Source organism: Trachinotus anak, unplaced genomic scaffold, assembly GCF_046630095.1.
Source record: "Trachinotus anak isolate AG129_WGS33_773 ecotype Australia unplaced genomic scaffold, CSIRO_AGI_Tana_v1 ptg000034l, whole genome shotgun sequence".
NCBI lineage: Eukaryota > Metazoa > Chordata > Actinopteri > Carangiformes > Carangidae > Trachinotus > Trachinotus anak.
The window spans coordinates 6991886-7010266 of NW_027273885.1; the positions used below are offsets into that span (position 1 = coordinate 6991886).

Sequence of the window (18381 nt, forward strand, 5' to 3'; positions counted from 1 at the left end):
TGCTGAGATGCAGAGGTGGGAGGTGCACAGTTGTGTTTGAATCCGTTGGATCACTGTACGATGAAATACTTAAATCTCATCAACATCCTCAACAGGTCATTCAGTCAAAGCATTATTTTTAAATCACAAAAAGAAGTGGATTTCACCCGTGTGCACTTGAGCCTCAAGTTTGCTCTAGAGATTGCACTTAAACCAATTTTAACAAAATTACAGGGTTTTGCATGTAATGCGATGACAACACTGTCTCCAACTCTTTCCCACCATGAACTTGGATGTAAGTCAAGGATGTGCTATTACCCCTTTATCCCTTTGACAATTTAGCAGGTTTTGTAGCAATCAGCATCAGACATTTCAAGAGGAATATGGTGGACCCTTTTTAGCATCTCAGTAATGCAATTTTCAAATCATAAGTAGCTATCCAAGCATTACCATCCAGCCTGGAGATATCATTTATGTCTGTCTGACAAAGGCCTTTTTTTTAATAACACCAGAATAGGTCCTCTGATCACGATCAAGAGAAAAGAGACAGTATCTGGATTACAAAAACACATCAGGGCCCTACTTAATAATGAGAAAGGCGTGTTTTAGTAGACTGCATTACTCTCATATCCCAACATTGACACAATACATCATGAAAACAAAATGCAGCTCTATACAGCAACAACAGGCTTTTGCCGCTGCACAGCTCTGAAACTGAGGGTAAACAGAGGTGAAATATCAAAAGCTGATACCATCAGTATAGAAAGTTCCGGTACAAGTTCTCCATCACTGGGGCCAAATAAGATAGCAACTGTGAAATTTCCACCAACACAAGCCAGCACAGCTTGAACACAGCATGATGAGAAGGTGAGTACAACCAAAGATGACTGAGGGAAAGATGTTGGCGGATGTGCCAGATGCTCTAAACATTACTGTAGCAGCTTCAGGTTGCATTACACAGAGAAAAAGCAGGATAATACACTACAGAAATCAGCAATGTTCACCCAATTATAGGTTCCACTTTACAATAAGACTCACTTTTACTATTTACAAATATTTGTAACTGATAAATGGTTGTAAAAATGAGATACCAAAGCAGGCCACAGATATCTGAGTGGGTGAACAGTACACCAAGTAAAGGAAGGTTATCAGCTGTATTACACCTGGAATGCTGTCCTGTGCATAACAATCTGATAGCATGGCATATCAACACCTGTGATTATAATAAGTGGTGATGGCATGTCAAGGTAAACAATACTGCAAAGGCCTTACAGTATGAATCTGGTAATTTGATATGATAATTTGATATGTCATAATTTGATATGCCAAATGAAACCTTCAGACCATTCAGATGTGCTTACGGTGGTTAACTGTTAGTTACTTAACAAATATCTGATGAAGAAGAGAGGTACAAATACTGGATGATGGAGAAAACAGGGAAGGTAAGTAACTAATGAGATATGAGGCTTAACAGTACAGATGAATGTGGGCTCACTATATGGCAAGAAAAAGGTCACTGCTGCCTTTTTTTTAATCTAATGTGCTATAACAGCTTGTAAATGATTTATAAAGTGTTAACAGGCTTATTAACTGTTCATAAATCCTTCATAAGGGTAGCCTTATTGTAAAGTGGTACTGGTTTATATTATGATCTTTTTAGGCTAAGGTAGAGTTTCTTAGGCAGACTGCCTTGAGCTGCTGTTGGAACTGGGTGATGTTTATACATCTGCGCATTAAACACCACTGTGTAATGGGGATCTCTTTGAATAGCCACTTTCTTTCAGATGTAACTGAAACAATCTCCCAGCATGTTCGTTAGGTGATCCTTTCCCCCTACAGAGATGGACAGACACATAGGTCTCGTTACAGCCGAGGGATTTACGACAAAGCCTCAAGGATTTTCTCAAGAGGGTAATTGAGAGGGCTTGTTTGCGCCTCAAAACCAGGCTTTTTTTTTTTATTGTGCCATGTGTTTGCCATCGCTGCTGTCTAATCTGTCCATGGAAGAAACTGGGTGTGTCTCACACATATGATTTGGAAAACTTACTGTCAAATTCATTCATATTGATCAGCTGAGATTCTTGATTTCATAGGTATTAAGATTACTGCTCTACTCTGTTTTAACTAACGCAGACCTCACAGACACTGTCAGGTCACATCATCACGGTGTGGACAGGATGATGATAAGGACAGACCTCTGTCATTATGTGAAATGATCATCTCCGCCTCCTGACCTATGACACCTACTGTGAGGCACAACATACTATTACGGTGGCCCTGAGAGCTGGATGAACTGCAGCTTAAGAAAACACATGCAAATACACAAAACACAAGCAAATTCAGAAAACAACTTCATCAATTTGACGACACATGTTGCAAATACTCACAACACAACGGAAGTTTTTCCAGCAGACACAAAACAGTGATGACAGGTGGGGGCAGAGCGTGAATCATAAAGGCCTAGTCCTAACCGCAGCAGCCACAGGTTCGAGTCCGACCAGTGGCTGTCTGCTGCATGTAATCCTCTCTCTCCCAAACTTTCCTGTTGCTTCTGGATAAAAAATAAAAAAAGTGATGAACCCGCCCAGGACACACTTGCATGGATGCATTATAATATATGTACCACAATACATGCGCACTTATTGTTCACTGCTTTTACATTTGAAAGTCAGAAAGTATTGAACAACTGCGTCCCAGCCAGGTTCATCACTTTTTAGTGTCCCATGGAAGCACTTCTGTTGTGTTCTTAGTAATTGCATCACATGTGTGTATTTGGCTTTGAATATTTGGAGAGCATGTCTCATCAAATTGATGAGGTTGTTTTCTGGATTTGCATTGCAGTGCATTGAGCTCTCATGGCCACCGTATACTATAATATGTAATAGCCTCACACTTAGCCCCTCCTCTTCCTGAGCCAAACACTCTGCCGTCTCCACCACACTGATTATAGGTTAAGTTCATTTTGCCATGGTGGACAGAGTGGGGCTTTTCCTGTTCCCTGACTTATGTTATGTTAACACTCAAAAATAATAATAAAAAAAAAAATAAAAATAATATGGGGTCACTGTGTGTGGCAGAATATGTTTGACAGTAGGGGAGGTAAAGTTGGAGGGCTGGGTCGGAAGCTTCGCTTATTGTTTGTGCCTGTAAATACTGTAAATACTGTAAATACTGTAGACAGAGTGCGCCTATGTGTGTGTGTGTGTGTGTGTGTGTGTGTGTGTGTGTGGTGGGGCCCGTGCCTGTGTGTCTGTGTATACTGTATGCTATATGACTGCACACACCATATGCCCCCAGTAGCATCTCTGCTCCGTCTCCTAATCTCTAGCAGGCCTGATGGATATGAACACAACTGATACCGCACTGCCAGCTGTCCTTAATACACCCTTTTTTCTAACACAACAGTGCTGCCCTCAGGGACCGTGGGTAACCACAAATGCATATAATGAGATTAAACCAAAAAAAAAAAAAAAAACCAGAATTCATTAAGAAAAGGGGGAAACTTATTTGAATCGTGCAGGATTTCTGATTGAACCAGTAAACAGCATTACAAGCCTTATCAGTAAATCCTTGTGAAACAGAAAATGATGCTGTTCATTTTATTGACACACAGAACAACTTGTTCGGCGTCAACAAAAAGACCAATCAAACCTAAGCGTCTCTGCCCCTGAAGGCAACAATAATGTGAAGTAATAATAATGCAAGCTCGTGAGAATTTTTCACGAGTACCTCCTACACTTTGACCAGAATTATAAAAGGTATTGGTCAGTGTCATTACGCAAGCAATCAAAAATAGCTATAGAAGGGATGAGCAATACAACACGACAGACATTCACTTAAAAGATTCTTTCTGCAATACAGCAAAATATAGGGGAAAAATGGCAAACAGAAAATTAGTTGCTTTAGTCGCACTTTGAGCATGCCACTCCTTTGATTTTCATGCAGTTAATTCTGACTCTCATTGCTTCACTGCTTCCAGGATTGTCCCCCATTCTCCTCTTCCTCCTCCTCCTCTTATAATCCACGCTTTTCAAAACTGTTTTCCCATTTAAGTGAGAGGTGATGTCCCACACAGTGATTATATTTGGCAACCTTGGCTGAAATTGCTTAAACAAGTCAGGATGAATTCAACAGCTAAAGCAGTCTGGAGGAATTGAACATCTAATTATTCTGTGTTGCTGGTCACTCCAAGCTGCTCTGATGTACCTCGGGCAAACAACTGCTGTCCCTGGAGGGAGAAAAGCTGCTGGAGAGAAGGCAGGGAGTCTGTGCCAGCACGAGTCTGTGGAGCACAGTTTATTCTAATTCCTCCGCAGGACATTAATGAGCCTGGATAGTGGCTGTCTTAATGGGCAGCCAGACAGATTTTATGCGCCCCATGGAGTGTAATCCGCGGAGGTACAACAGCAATGCTGCAAGGCCCAACAGATTGCTCTTAGTCTTCATTTTCCTGTAACTTTACCTCTAAGCTGTTCATTAAAAAGGGCATGTGTCCAGTATGTTTATGGCAAATGAATTTAGATTTTTATGTTTCAAAGCCATTTTTTTCAGTTGGTGTTACAAGAGGACATCTTACTGTCAGTTATACTGATCTGTGTCTTCATACTGTAGAAAAAAACATAATCTTACCAATCTAGCTCTTAAAAATGTTAAACATTAAAACTGACATGGAAAGCCTTGATTCTATTGTTCATCTCTATTAACTTTGAATACAATGTCCTGTTCCTTCATTTATGAGTCAGCCAATACTTCACCATGAGTAAGTAATAAACCACTGCTTGCTGATATAAAAATAGTACTTTAAAGAGCGGTGAGTATAACTATAACTATAAGTATAATTACAGCTGTGCGATTGTACACATCCATGTCTTTCCAGACTCATTTAATATATGTAGTAAAGGCTCTAAAACATTTTAATTAAAGGTTTTACATGTATGTTGTCATAATTAGCATATGAATTCTTGAGGTATGACTGACTCTTGCTTTGTGAGGTCACAATGACCTTGACCTTTCACCTGTAATTTCCAAAGTCAAATCAGTTGATCCTCGAGTTCAAGTGAATGTTTGTGCCATTTGTAATGGAATTACCTTGAGGCCTTACTATGATATCGCCTTCATGGGAATGGGATGGACACACAATATGAAAACATAAAGCCTCCAGTGAGAGCATAAAAATGCAAATTCGAAACTTTTTTTTTTTTGGATGTTTGCAGCAGCTCGTGTGTAATACATGCAAACTATATCACACAACACTTTCATCCTGCACTTATCTGCTGTTACCATGCAACCTTTGCTGTAGATTCACACTATGAGAATTATAGTTCATATTGTGATTTGACTTTCTGTTCCACATTTTGACTATAATGGATAAAGAGGTTCCTCCAGTTGAGTTTGCTTTTCCAAAGCCTATATTTACAATAGCAAGATGTGAGAGTATGTATGCACATGTACAGCATAGGTACGTGTGTATGTAAGAAGCCCTGTAGCTATATGCACCATATGTGTGATAAAGGCACATATATGTGATAAAGGCAATTATTTGTTCTCATGTCTGCTGCTTTTCCCTCTGTTGCATAAGGCTGGACAGCTCTCTGACTGAATTTGCAGAGGAGCTTGGCAACCTACAGCGCACACAGGACAGACATCAAACACAAACGAATTTTGCCCAGTGGAGTGGGGTTGAAAAGTCTGTCTCTGTGAGCTCTCAGTGTAGGTAGACATGGTTTACGTACACCCGCGTGCTGCCCTCTGTTTCAAAACCCACACAGCCTTGTCAATAGCTTTCAAAACATTTGTGCAAAGTCTAATCCCTCCGTCTTGTCAGGGTTCATGAATATTATTACACTGTGCAATGATGTGTGAAATACGGCTGGGCCACCAGTGATAAACATGTGTACTCAACATATGGACATGGAACACATGCATTTCTATGAGATAATGTAAACGAAATATATGATGTCATATCATGATATACGAAATGTATAATTCGTATATCATGACATTTACTGCAAAGTATTTGTTATTCTGTATTCTAGATAAGCAAAAAGGTCACATTTGGTGTCACTTCACAATAAAGAATGCTTACTGTCACTGATGGTGTTTCTTATTATAAGATGTCACATGAGACTTCACAATATGCTTCTGTGATGCATTTTAACAAGAAGTGGAAGTTAGGGTGTTTTCCAAATTGATTGAAGAAATTTGTCAACCATCAAAAAGGAAATAAATCTCAGTTTAGAAATATGTCAGAAGTATGGCTTACTTCTATTCTATTCTATATTCCATACTGTAACCTATGATTTACAGTGGCAGAACTGCAGCCGCATTAGTTGTGTGAATTTCTGGCCGCTCAGCACTTTGTGTTGTACGTGTGGCCGAGGCGAGAGGGGCAATCATGAACACAGAATGAAATGACAAGCTGTCCGCTTCCATAAATGAGATCTGGATGCTATTTGCTGACATTGCCACACTGAGCAGAAACTAAATATGTACATGGTCAGAGAGTGCAGGGCTGCAGACGCATGCTAACACCCAAGTGAGAAACAGCTGGGAACACACACGGCTTCACTTCATGTGAGTGCGCTGTGCAGGCTGAGGAACGGGTGCCAGGTGTTGCCACCATCATGTATGTAGACTGTGGAGGGGTCACAAATGGTCAATTCAGTCGTTTATGGAGGAATAAAACACACCATTATGTATTTTACTGTATTTCCCAGTGTGGATTAATAGGTACACTTCCCTGTGGTGATAAAAGGTTTGAGTTCACTTCACCAGATAATATCTCACAGCTCTATAAGGCTCAGTGAATTTAAATCTTTATTACAGTTATTTGATGGTATTCTAATACTTATAATTCCACAAAAAATAGCAACAACATCGCCTCCTTCCTTTTTTTCCTCTCTTCTCTTTTTCTCAGGCACAGTGGCTTGATTGTGCAAATATGAGTCTGAGAGAAAGCATGTATGTCCATATGCCTGATGTCATGATGGGTGTCAGCCTGCTGCTACTGGACCAGTCAGAACTTCCAGGGAGAGTCAGGTTGATGTGTCTTGACACATGAATAAGGGCTTAGGACTCAAGCCCGGACCTCTGGAACCGTGACCACAATGTGCAAGATTTTCCACTGAGGCGACTCAGAGTCCCTGCTTACTAAAGAAATTCATATAATGAAATGCTGAACCCTGCAATATTAATGTTGCCAACGCACGTTTCACACGCTCACTAAGACTGCTGCCCCTGTTGCCTCCAGCAAATTAATTGAACAGTGTTTCCTGTTTTTTTTGAGGTTATACAAAGACAAATAAATTATCAGAACACCCAAAATCAGTACTGGACAGTAGTGGAACATGGGTTGAAACAATGCACAATGTTATTTTTTTCCCAATAATAAGGAGCAAAGTTGCTGGTGCACCTGTGCAGGTCAAGAGAACAAGCACTACCACTGCTACTACCACTTCTTTCTCACGCAGCCGGGGTTTCCGAGGTAGGTGTTAGAAATGGGAGCGTACAGCCCACTTAACTCCGACTCAAGCTCCCATTTTCTCAAGCCAGTGCCCTGTTTTTTTTTTTGTTTGCTTCTGTGGACAAGCTGTTTTTTTCTGTCTGGAAGGTAGTGTATGGTTCCCCAGGGTCACCAGTGGAAATGCTCTATCAGACTTTGCTTTAGAAAACACGCACAGCATTTTGTTCTACAAAACCCTCTGCTGCCCCCCCCCCCCCCTTTTTTTTTTTTTGGTATTCATTGATGTTTTATTTATTTTACATGATTTTCAATGTGAACCATTGAAAATTGAATTCATATTTTATGAAAAAGTACATTTATTTTGCTTTTATCCGTTGAAGCTAAATTCTAATTGGACCTTGTGCAGTAGCGGCTCGGCTGGTCAGTTAGAGGAGAAAATCTCTCCATGCCTTTCTACTCTCTCAGCACCCAAACGCTCATCAAGAGGATTATCAGCAATTCCCTTCATCAGAAACACTGTCTCTTCTCCTACCCCTCAGCTCACACTGCCTCTCTGCGGCATGCAACATGCATAGATTTTCCCTCTCACTTCCAGCATGCTGCCGTACACAGCAACCCAGGGACAAAGATGGCAATCTCCCCACTGCTGTTCCAAACCTGATCAGCATGGAAATTGGCTCATCTCAGTCAAGCTCATGTGCGTGCTTTCGAGTGCCTCTCAGATCTAAATCTGACCCCGCCAGCCAATCAGGAACAGAGGAGGAAAAAAAGGAAAATAAAGTGGTATCATTATTTTTACCTCATTCAGAGACTTCAGTGAGAGACTGCTATTCCCAGCACATGCGACAGAAGGATCCCCATTCATTCTAGAAATCCTGTTTTCGTCCCTGCTGTGTGTTGTCCCCCCCTTCCTCTTCCTTGTCTCTTGTCGAAAGAGAGGCAGCATTCAAAGCATCCCCTTCTTTTATTCTGCCGTGCCAGCTGACACCCGCCTTCATGCCTTGGATGATGGAGATAAAAAAAAAGAGAAGGGGCTATAAAGCAAAGAGAGGACACAAGCTCCCAGGATTTATTTTCCTCCTGTCCCTCTCTGCTCTCCTTGCGCTCACAAGCGCTGAAACAGACGCATGAGGGGAGACGTCAGAGTGGCAGCGATGTATGTGTTTTGCTCCGTGGCTCTTCACCTCTTCTTTCTCTTGCTATCCCACTCTTTGTATCTCTCTGTCCCACTCTGTTCCGCTCTGTCCGCGGCTCGTTGGTTCCCGCAGAAGCAGGCTGCTCTGTCGTGACGGGTGAGACAGCTCTACGCGTGCAGAGACATCTGTGAATGTGCTTATGCTGGGGGACTAAAGTAGCCTCTTCGCTGAGATTGAGACCACCCTCCCCTCCTCCCTTCCAGAGACGGGCTTTCTAATGGCATGTACCATTAAAGCTCGGAGCAGGGTGGGCTGCAGCACTGAAAGGAGAGAGGGGGATGGAGAGACAGAGAGAGAGGGAGAGAGGGAGAGAAGGGGGGTGGGGGGGTGCTCGGGGGAGTGAGAGAAGGGAATACAAGGAGAGAGAGGAGGGAGATGGAGAAGAGAAGAAGAAGAGTGATGTGGTCAAAGACAGAAAGAAAGGAAGCACGAGAGTCTGGTTCAGAGAACAGGAGTGTGTGTTTCCTGTACAGTCACTTAACTGTGCCTAAGTGACTGGCACACTGTAAAGGCTTCACCCCTTTGTGTCAGATTTCCTTGCAGTTTGAAGATGCACATATGACCTCACTGTACAGATGCCTCATCGCTGATAAAGACATCTAAAGACAACAGCTTGGACGTATGCACAAGCATTGTATAAGCATATGCTGGTTTTGGCAGTGGTGAATTAATTCTGGAAGATCTGCAATTATGTCACAGATAAAGCTTTCTCTTATGCACGGCTGACTGCACAATGGCACACATGCAGCAGCATATTGAGGAAATTGGGTGGAATGAACAAAATCTCGCATGCACAGAGAAAGAGTTATGTTGCTCTGGATGATAGAAAGTCCACAACGCATGTATCACCAGATGCGACCGTAGCCTCAGTGACTGGCAGAGGCTACCCCAATGCCAACTCCGCCACAGCATTTCCATCCACCTAAAAAGTGCACCATCTAATTTCAGGCGTCACTGAATAAAGAGCCTGTCTGTTGTGGAGGTGAGACAGCGTCTGGTGTGAGGATCAAAAAAACATCACCCACAGCCAGCTCACCTCCTCTGAGTCTGGAGACCGGACCCGGCTCTCCGAGGAGCTCAGCCAGGAGGGCTGGAACAGGAAGAGGTGGCCCTGCTTGAGGGACCATAGTTCTGGACATGACACCAGGAAAAACAAGACCACGGGGGAGAGACAGAAAAGACGACATAATTTTGCCGAGTGTTTCACAGGCAAGTAAATGAATAAACTCATACACAGGCTCCTCGACACATTTTGTTTTTAATTATGTGTGGTATATTAAACCTCACAGATTACTTTGCATTTTGCCCTTATGGTATGGTATGATGAAAAAAGCATGGAACAGCCAAAAGGGAACTGAAATCACTAAATTGCTGTTTAGAGTGCAGCTACTAATATGATGGTATGTGCAAGTAGGTAAGCTAGGATGACCTGAAGATGAGTCCTCAGATGATCTAGCAACTGTGTGCCACATTTCGCTGCAAAGTGTGATGCAGTATTTTGAGCTCCAGTCCGTCAGTCGGCCTGGGCTCTCTTGACTCAAGGTGCTGAATCAAAAACCATGAGTGTGTGACACGGGTGTTCGACAGAACAATTTACTGGAAAGGATGAGTGTTCCAGGGCGGCTTCATCAAGGGTAGAAAAAACAAAAAGGAGGCCATTTGAGGGTCAACGGAGTGTTTAAAAGCTTCTAAATCACATTGGATCAGGGTGTCGTCTTATATACATATATTTGTTTATGTCAGCTCTTTGCATATTTTGAAGATGAAATCAGAGCATAATGGTTGTTTTTATGAAACAGAAGTAAATCATCTCTGAAACTCAAGAGGACCCAGCTTAGGTTTATATTGCAAAGAATTCAGTGCATTTTAGTCTTTGTATTTTGTTTCAGCATATCAAAGTGGATGCGAATGCACTCTTTATTCATGGAGTGCAGTGTATTGTTATTCCACTGGCAGCCTAAACTTGGTGTTCTGAAACAATACAAATGTCTCAACAATGGAGAGCAAACAACCACCAAACAGCTCAAATATTACTTTCCTATTAGGGTAACATGTTGACTTAATACTTCAGATTTGGTTACATTTTGCTAGCTGTTTCCAATCTTTGTGCTAAGCTAAGCTAACCGACTGCTGGCTGTAGCGTCATATTGAGCAGACAGATATGAGAGTGGTAGCCATCAAACACTTCACTAGAAGGCAAAGCAGCATTTTGCTGTTGCCCCATAACAATGAATGTCAGAGAGTTCAGCCTCATCTTTGCCCACCTGTGTGTGGAGTTTTCATACTTTCATGTGCAGGTCAGGTGTACTGGAGGCTCCAAATGGCCCATCAGTGTGAATGTGAGCTTGGGTGTGTTTGATATATGACTCCTTTGAAACATGCTTGTGTAAGGGACTATAAATAAACTTGACTCAACTATTGAGTTTGCAAATACAACATGATTACACACACACACACACACACACACACACACACACACACAGTGTCCATTCTAACATTCCAAGTAGCCACAGATTCAAGGTAATCTGTGTTAGGTTAACATATCAAGGATCACTGCTGTCAGTGCTTTCTAGGGACAAGAGTGTGCAGTTTGTACAAGTCAAGCGTGAACCAATGGGGTCTTTACATATATGTGTGTGTGTGTGTTTAAAGTATGCCAAGTAGGTCTTAAATCTTTCAGAGCTCTACAATGACTGTGGGTGGTGCCTCTTGCTTTTTTGGAAAAGTATGATTTTGTCCCACAAGCCATCTGGTGTGTCTTTTCAGGCCTAATAAGAGGCAAACAGAGAGGTATTAGAGTTCAGCAGATGACAGACATAGACACACACACATACACACACACACGCACACACATACACACACACACATGCACACAGGGCAGCAGATGGAAGGGGCCCCGATATGCTGCCGGCGCTGGAGCCAAGCCTGGTGGGCAGGGCCCCACTGGCCTCATTGGGGGTCTATTGACAGCTAATGTTCAGGCAGACTTTGAAGTTAGGAGATGCATACAAACAATGTAATTTTACTTTTCCTGGCAAACCTAGACTCCCTTTAGGGAAATGTTACACAAAAACATTTCTTTGGTGGATGATAAGTGGAGTTATCATCTACTCCAATCCACTAAAAATCAATTCTGAAATAAAAGTCTGTATCACTGCAACAGAGTGTGCTTCATTGAATTATCAGTGTGACAGATACAGATTCATGTTACCTACAACTCCAGCTGCAACTGTTTATTTGAGGAATGCGCTCTGAATTATTTAAAGGCAAATGCTACTTTTTTCTGCTGCAGTGTTACTATATTTATTATCTCTACATACAATTTTCATTTGGTCAAAACATTATTTTTTTGTTGTATTTTTTCCTTGACCAAACCAATCAGTCATCAAAGATTTTGTTTTTCCCCATATTACTTTACTACAGTACGTCTTTATGAAAATTAAACTCACCATGAATTGAATGTGACTTTAGTTCTCAAAAACCAGATTTTATTTTCAACTAGGTTCTGGCTTTCTTTTGTGCTTAACTGGTGCAAAGAAATCAAAATCCAGCAGAAGCTGCCAACATTCATAGCAATCTGAAAGGAAACATCTTTGAAATGTCCCCATTTCCCAGTGTGATGGAGGTTTAACACTTCCTGTTGTGTCTGAACAATAACAGATTTTTTTTTGTAGAAAAAAAATAAATAAATAAATAAATAATAATAATATATATATATATATATATATATATATATATATATATATATATATATATATATATATATATATATATATAAGATAAGATAAGATAAGATACGATTGCCTTTATTAGTCCCACAGTGGGGAAATTTTCAATCAAATATATATATATATATATATATATATATATATATATATATATATATATATATAGAGAGAGAGAGAGAGAGAGAGAGAGAGAGAGAGATGTTAAACACTTTCTGAATTCAGTCCATGGTGCACAACACTTTCGTACAATTGTGTTTTTCATGTCTTGTAGGATGGCCTAGAGGCACAGACTTACCAGGGAAGAGGAACAACAGAGTGAAAATGGAAAAAGGCTAGTGTCAGGCTGTGTCAAGCACACTTACGCCATTTCCATAACAGAGTGTAAATACAGTGCGTTCAGAAAGTATTCACCTTTTTCACATGTTGTTATGTTGCAGCCTTATGCTCAAAACATAATTTCATTTTTTCTCCTCCTCAATCTTCACTCAAGATCTCTTTGTGACAAAGCAAAAAGATAACTTCAGAAATGTTTGAAAACATATTAAAAAGGAAAAGCTATAACGTCACATCGACATAAGTATTCATACCCATCACTCAGTACTTAATTGAAGCACCTTTGGCAGTGATTACAGCCTCAGGTCAACTTAGATATGATGCTACAAGCTTTACACTCCTAGATTTGGGCATTTTCTGTCAGTGTTCTCTGCAGATCATCTCAGGCTCTGTCAGGCTGGATGGAGACCATTGGTGGACAGTCATTTCTCTGTTTCTCTAGAGATGTGTGATTAGATTAGTCAGGGCTCTGGCTTTGCCAAGGACATGCACAGAGTTGTCCCTAAGCCACTCCTGTGTTGTCTTGGCTGTGTGCTTAGGGTCACTGGTCGTTGGAAGGTGATCAGCCCAGTCTGAGGTCCTGAGAGCTCCAGAGCTAGTTTTCATGAAGGACATCTCTGTACTTTGCTCTGTTCAGCTTTCTCTCAACCCTGACCAGTCTTCTTGTCCTTGCTGCTATAAAACTGCCCCACAGCATATTGATGCCACTGCCATCCTTCACTGTTGGAATGGTATTGGGCAAGTGATAAGCATTGCCTGGTTTCCTCCAGACGTGATGCTTTGAATTGAGGCCAAACAGTTCAATCTTGGTTTTCAAACCAGAGAATCTTGTTTCTCACACTCCTTTAGGTGCTCTTTTTTTGCAAACTTCAAGCAGCTTTCATTTGTCTTTCACTGAAGAGAGGCTTTTGTCTGGCCTCTCTGACATACAGCACAGATGCGGTGATGGTATCCTTCTGGAAGTTTCTCCCATCTCCAGGAGCTCAGCTAGAGTGACCAGAGATCTGTGCTTCAACACAATCCTGTGTCTGAGCTCTGCAGGCAGTTCCTTCCACCTCATGACCTGGTTCTTGCCTTGATATGCATTGTCAACTATGAGGCCTTAGACAAATGTGTGCCTTTGCAAATCATGCCCGATCAATTGAATTTACCACAGGTGGTAATTTCAGCTGATTAAGAGAAATGGGAGGCACATGAGACGAATTTATATAACAAGATGTAAAAAAAAGTGGGTCTGAATACTATATGAATGCACTGTATACATGTTTGTGACCAATAAAAACAATAAGTACACACAGACTGTGGCAGCCTGTCACTGCTTTCCAAAATGTTCGACTCATACATGTCTGTACAATAAACTCTGCCTGGTGTGGATAAATGACAAAGGCTTGTATGTGATGGTTATGGAGAACATTAAAGTGATCCATGGGTAGATGGCCACCCCAGTAACAGCCTGCATTACAGCTTGCCTCTGTCTTCGGCCTTGGGCTGTATCATTACTTGGAGGTGAGTGTGTTGCTAGGTGACCCACAGGTAGTCCCCAAGACTGATAGTGAAGGTACACTGGCCCCATTTCCTGATAACAAATGAGCAGCCTTCCTAGGGCCAGAATTAGAGAGCAGCTGTGGAAACTAGAGTAAACCTTATCATTTGACTAAAACATTAGTGTTATCTCAGCTGACACTCTGACCCCTAAAAAGTAACAAGTTTCATCAGTAGGAACAGCAAATAACAGCAGTGCATAAAAGTTAAATGTTTATTCTTTTACTTTTGTCCTGGGTGGGTCTTCTTGAGTCTTGGTAACAGTATTTATCCAGACGGGTGTAGTGCATCTGTGGGCAGTTGGATTGTTGTCGTCATATTTACTTCACTATTATGTAGGAAATGATGTCAGTTGGGTGTGTGGTTATGAAATTGTCCCTTGGCAGCATTAGGTTAGGGTGCGCACATGATACTTTATGTGTTGACACAAATTCCCCAAACACAGTAAGTCACTGAAACATTAAAACAAAGTGTTTGTAAAGATCATACCATTTTATATCATTGCAATTCTAATCTGTCAAAATTTGAATTAGGATTGTTAATCACTGGTGGGTTTTATTTTTCCATTCCACACTCTGCCAGTAAACATTTGCATGTCATGCTTTTATCACATGCCCCTTTCCAGATGAGTGACTTACCATAAGTTCAAGACATGGATACTTTAAAATTAACTGCATTGATGATGATGGGGAAAACTACACATGCAGCTTGGTAGTAGTAACAGCTAAAAGATCAGACTGCAGGGCAAAGAAATAAGAAAAATAAGAGTTTTCCATGTTTCTGGTTCATATTGATAAAATGAACCATTTAAAAACAGAGATTTCAATGCCACAGACTGTGAGTGATTGTTTGCTAAATCCCTCCTTCAAACAGTGATTGTCCAAACTCAGCTTAGCAAATGTAAAATGGCTTGTCAAGATTTTGATATCTCTTTGAAGGGTGGCTTTTTTTTAAACAGTATATTTGCCTAAACATAACTTGTAAACATGAGCATGTCGGGCTAACTAGCTACAACCTACAATAGTGACCCAGTGTTACTTGCAATGCCAGGACACTTTTATGCTAGGCTACATAATTTTATCAGGTTACAGGTTACCTAAAAAAAAAGATGCTACATTATTAGAATGTATGCTAATGTCCCTGAGTTAAAAAAAAAAAAGAAAAAGAAAAAGCAAAACAGCCAAATTATTTATGAATTACTTTTCCAAACCTAGTGCTTCATATGACATTAACAGTCTGTTTGCTGATGAGGTCTTGCAACTAAAGTCCATTGAGCTAAACTGAAGGTAGGTGAAGCTCCACTATAAAACAAGTCATAACCTTCTGGCACAATCAAATCAACGGAGAAAAGAAATGAAAATAAGAGTGACTTTGAAAATTACCTGAATCAATCTTTAATGGTTTCATTCATGGGAGAAATGTAATTTACAGTGTTTTCAAAAGCTCAGAGGGGAGTGGTGGGAGGCCAAGTCTACCCGATGAACAGCTGTCTTTGGCAACAGCAGGGAGGCTGAGGAGGGATGGTATTTACATTGAATTAGGCCGTCAGTTGGACAGGGTCCTCGGCATAGAAGTGACTCAGACAGATCAACAAACAGCCGCCTGACGCCTGTGATTCAAGGGCAAATCCTTAGACAGCTACAAATCACAGATTGACACTCCTGCATCTGTAAGAAGGCTGAGCTCCTGACACACACTGGTCCAGATAAAAAACATTGCATGTGTCTGTTATTTTTGTACCTACCAAACAGATATGCCCTTTCTCACCTGCATAAGCCTATTTCAAGACAGCTGTGTTTCTGTGATTACAGTTACCGGTTGTGATTTTGTGTCGCAGTTGTGGCTGCACTTCACACTGTGTAGCACTTGAGTCACTCCATTCTGGCTGGTGTAATGAGTCTGAGAAAATCAGAATTTCAATAAACAGAACCTTCTTCAGGTCTTACAATCAACAGCCTGTCTCAAAAACTTCACATTTCTAATTTTTAGAGCTATTTTTTTATTGGACAAAATGACATCAGTAGAGAAACAAGCCAGATGGAAAATCTCAGCTCTTTATGTGTGATGACATGTTCAGCTGTGGCCTAATTTTCTCAAACCATATATTTTTTTTAGGTCTTTGTGTTGTTTCAGGTCTCAGATACACCAAAGACTTGGATGATAGTGGGTACATAATAGCATCAGATGTGTAATTGTTTTATTATTGTAATACAAATTATACAGCAGATGTATTTTCAGATTTTCAAGTAACTGGAGGATTAGTAACTGAAAAGTTCGACAGACCATGGGAAAATGGGATGGGAAGATGAAAAGTACAACATTTCTCACACCAGAAACATTTACTTAACCCATTGCATCATTCCATTAATTCATCCTTTATCTAACTGTTCATGCAGGTGCTCTCATGGGTTTAATAATTAACTTGGATTAACTGGACCTGACGAATGATTAAGAGTTTTCTAAGGCTCCAAAAAAATGGCAATACATTTTGATATGGGTTAATAGTCTACAGAAGGAAAATATTCCATTCTCCAAGTAGGTTTAGAGAAAGCATTTCAATTGTTCAAATCCACATTTTGTCCAATATCTGAAAGTCAATCTTATTATATTGCTGTAAAAATGCCATAATAATATTTCTGCACATGCAATAGTCTCCAGTATTAGAACACACCGCCGGTAACAAAAACACAACAAAACACATGCTGAGATCCCTGAGCTGCCACAGGTATGTGACCTATTCAATCCCAAATATTTGACCTTGCTTAATTTTCAGATTTCTATTGACTGGTTTTTTAGTACAGCTACCATATTTTGAACCCCACCCACAATCAAACATCGACAACTTACTTAACCCTTTCTTTTTCTCTGACAGGTTTCTCTGCAAGTGCTCAAACTGGTTTAAAATTACCTTTGATAAATCAGAGCCTATGAATCATTCACTGTGTGTGTGTATTTAGAGTAGCAGACGACCGTAACTTAATGATGAGGATGTTCTTTTTTGTTCCAGCTGGCTAATCTTTTTTAATTGTCATGTTGACTCCACCTACTTCGCTGCTGCTTTTGGTGACGCAGTAGACTGCCACTGTTAAATCGAAATATTTACTCACCCATTAGTCACAGAGTAAAATGATCGATCGGGTCTTCCTTGCTGTAGTTCAAGTCTCTGCAAGGGAGGTCTCACAGGAAAAGCCACCAAGACTGAGTGGTGGAGAGTAAGAGCATTTAATATAGGGCAACAATATTTTCTGTGGGAGTTTGTGTGCAAAATGTGAAAATAAATTCAATCAATAAATGACAAATAAAAGATGTAATTTTGTATGTGGGCAAGAATATGTTCTCTAAACCTTTCACTGTAATTGCTTTCTCACACAGTCTTCAATTTCTTCTTATCCCAACTCCCATGACATGGCCTGCATGCACAGCATGTTCTTAGCCCCATCCTTAACAAGGATAGAAACATGTACATCTAATCTCAGATTTTCCTGTAAATATGCATCAATACTCAAATGGGTGTTCACTGACCGGCTGTGTGTTGAATCTGCAGTCTGTGTTCATTTTTCTAAGAAATTGCTGGTGGCTACGCGAGAGTTCAGACGTGGTGAAAGGTGCGATTTCAGGTGGTGATAAAGGACATGATCACGTTGTTTCTACCAACTGAAAAGTAGGTGTAGTTTCATCAGTATGCATTGGCAAATGGTTAGAGTCCAAGAGAAATATGATTACCCATGACTGGCGGTTTGGAAGTGGAGCTGTAAACAGGCAAAATGACTCAAAACTGAACTCAGCAGTACATTTGCTGCATATATTAGATGATCTATTCAGTGACCCTGTCTGCTTTCCATATCTGAAAAATCCAACACAGATCGCTCTGTCCTGAAAGAGCAATACCTCCTTAATGTTCATTTTTTACTGCACAACAACCTCCATCCCTAATAGATGAATCCAAAGGCAACACTTTTCCATCTCAGTTTGTCAGCAAAGCCATGCTTAGATTTTTTTAAGTGTGATATACCTGCCTCCTGTTTGAGAGCTTAAGGGTTTTATAGGTGTTTGGAAAACAGATGGGGTAGAATAAATCCTCTATATCCATCCAACAATCATGGAAGTCACAGAATATGAACAATTGTTTCCTTATGTTAGT

At 40.7% G+C, this 18381-nt stretch overlaps 1 protein-coding gene across 1 annotated transcript in view; it reads right to left on the reverse strand.

Annotated features, from left to right (window-relative positions):
- LOC139614437 (galactosylgalactosylxylosylprotein 3-beta-glucuronosyltransferase 1) overlaps positions 1-8775 on the reverse strand; it is an 85989-nt gene extending 77214 nt beyond the window's left edge. The window contains exon 1 of the mRNA XM_071471703.1: positions 8241-8775. The gene's annotated coding sequence lies outside the window, so the exon portion shown is untranslated. The remainder of the gene's footprint in view (positions 1-8240) is intronic.
- Between the last annotated feature and the right edge of the window lie 9606 nt (positions 8776-18381).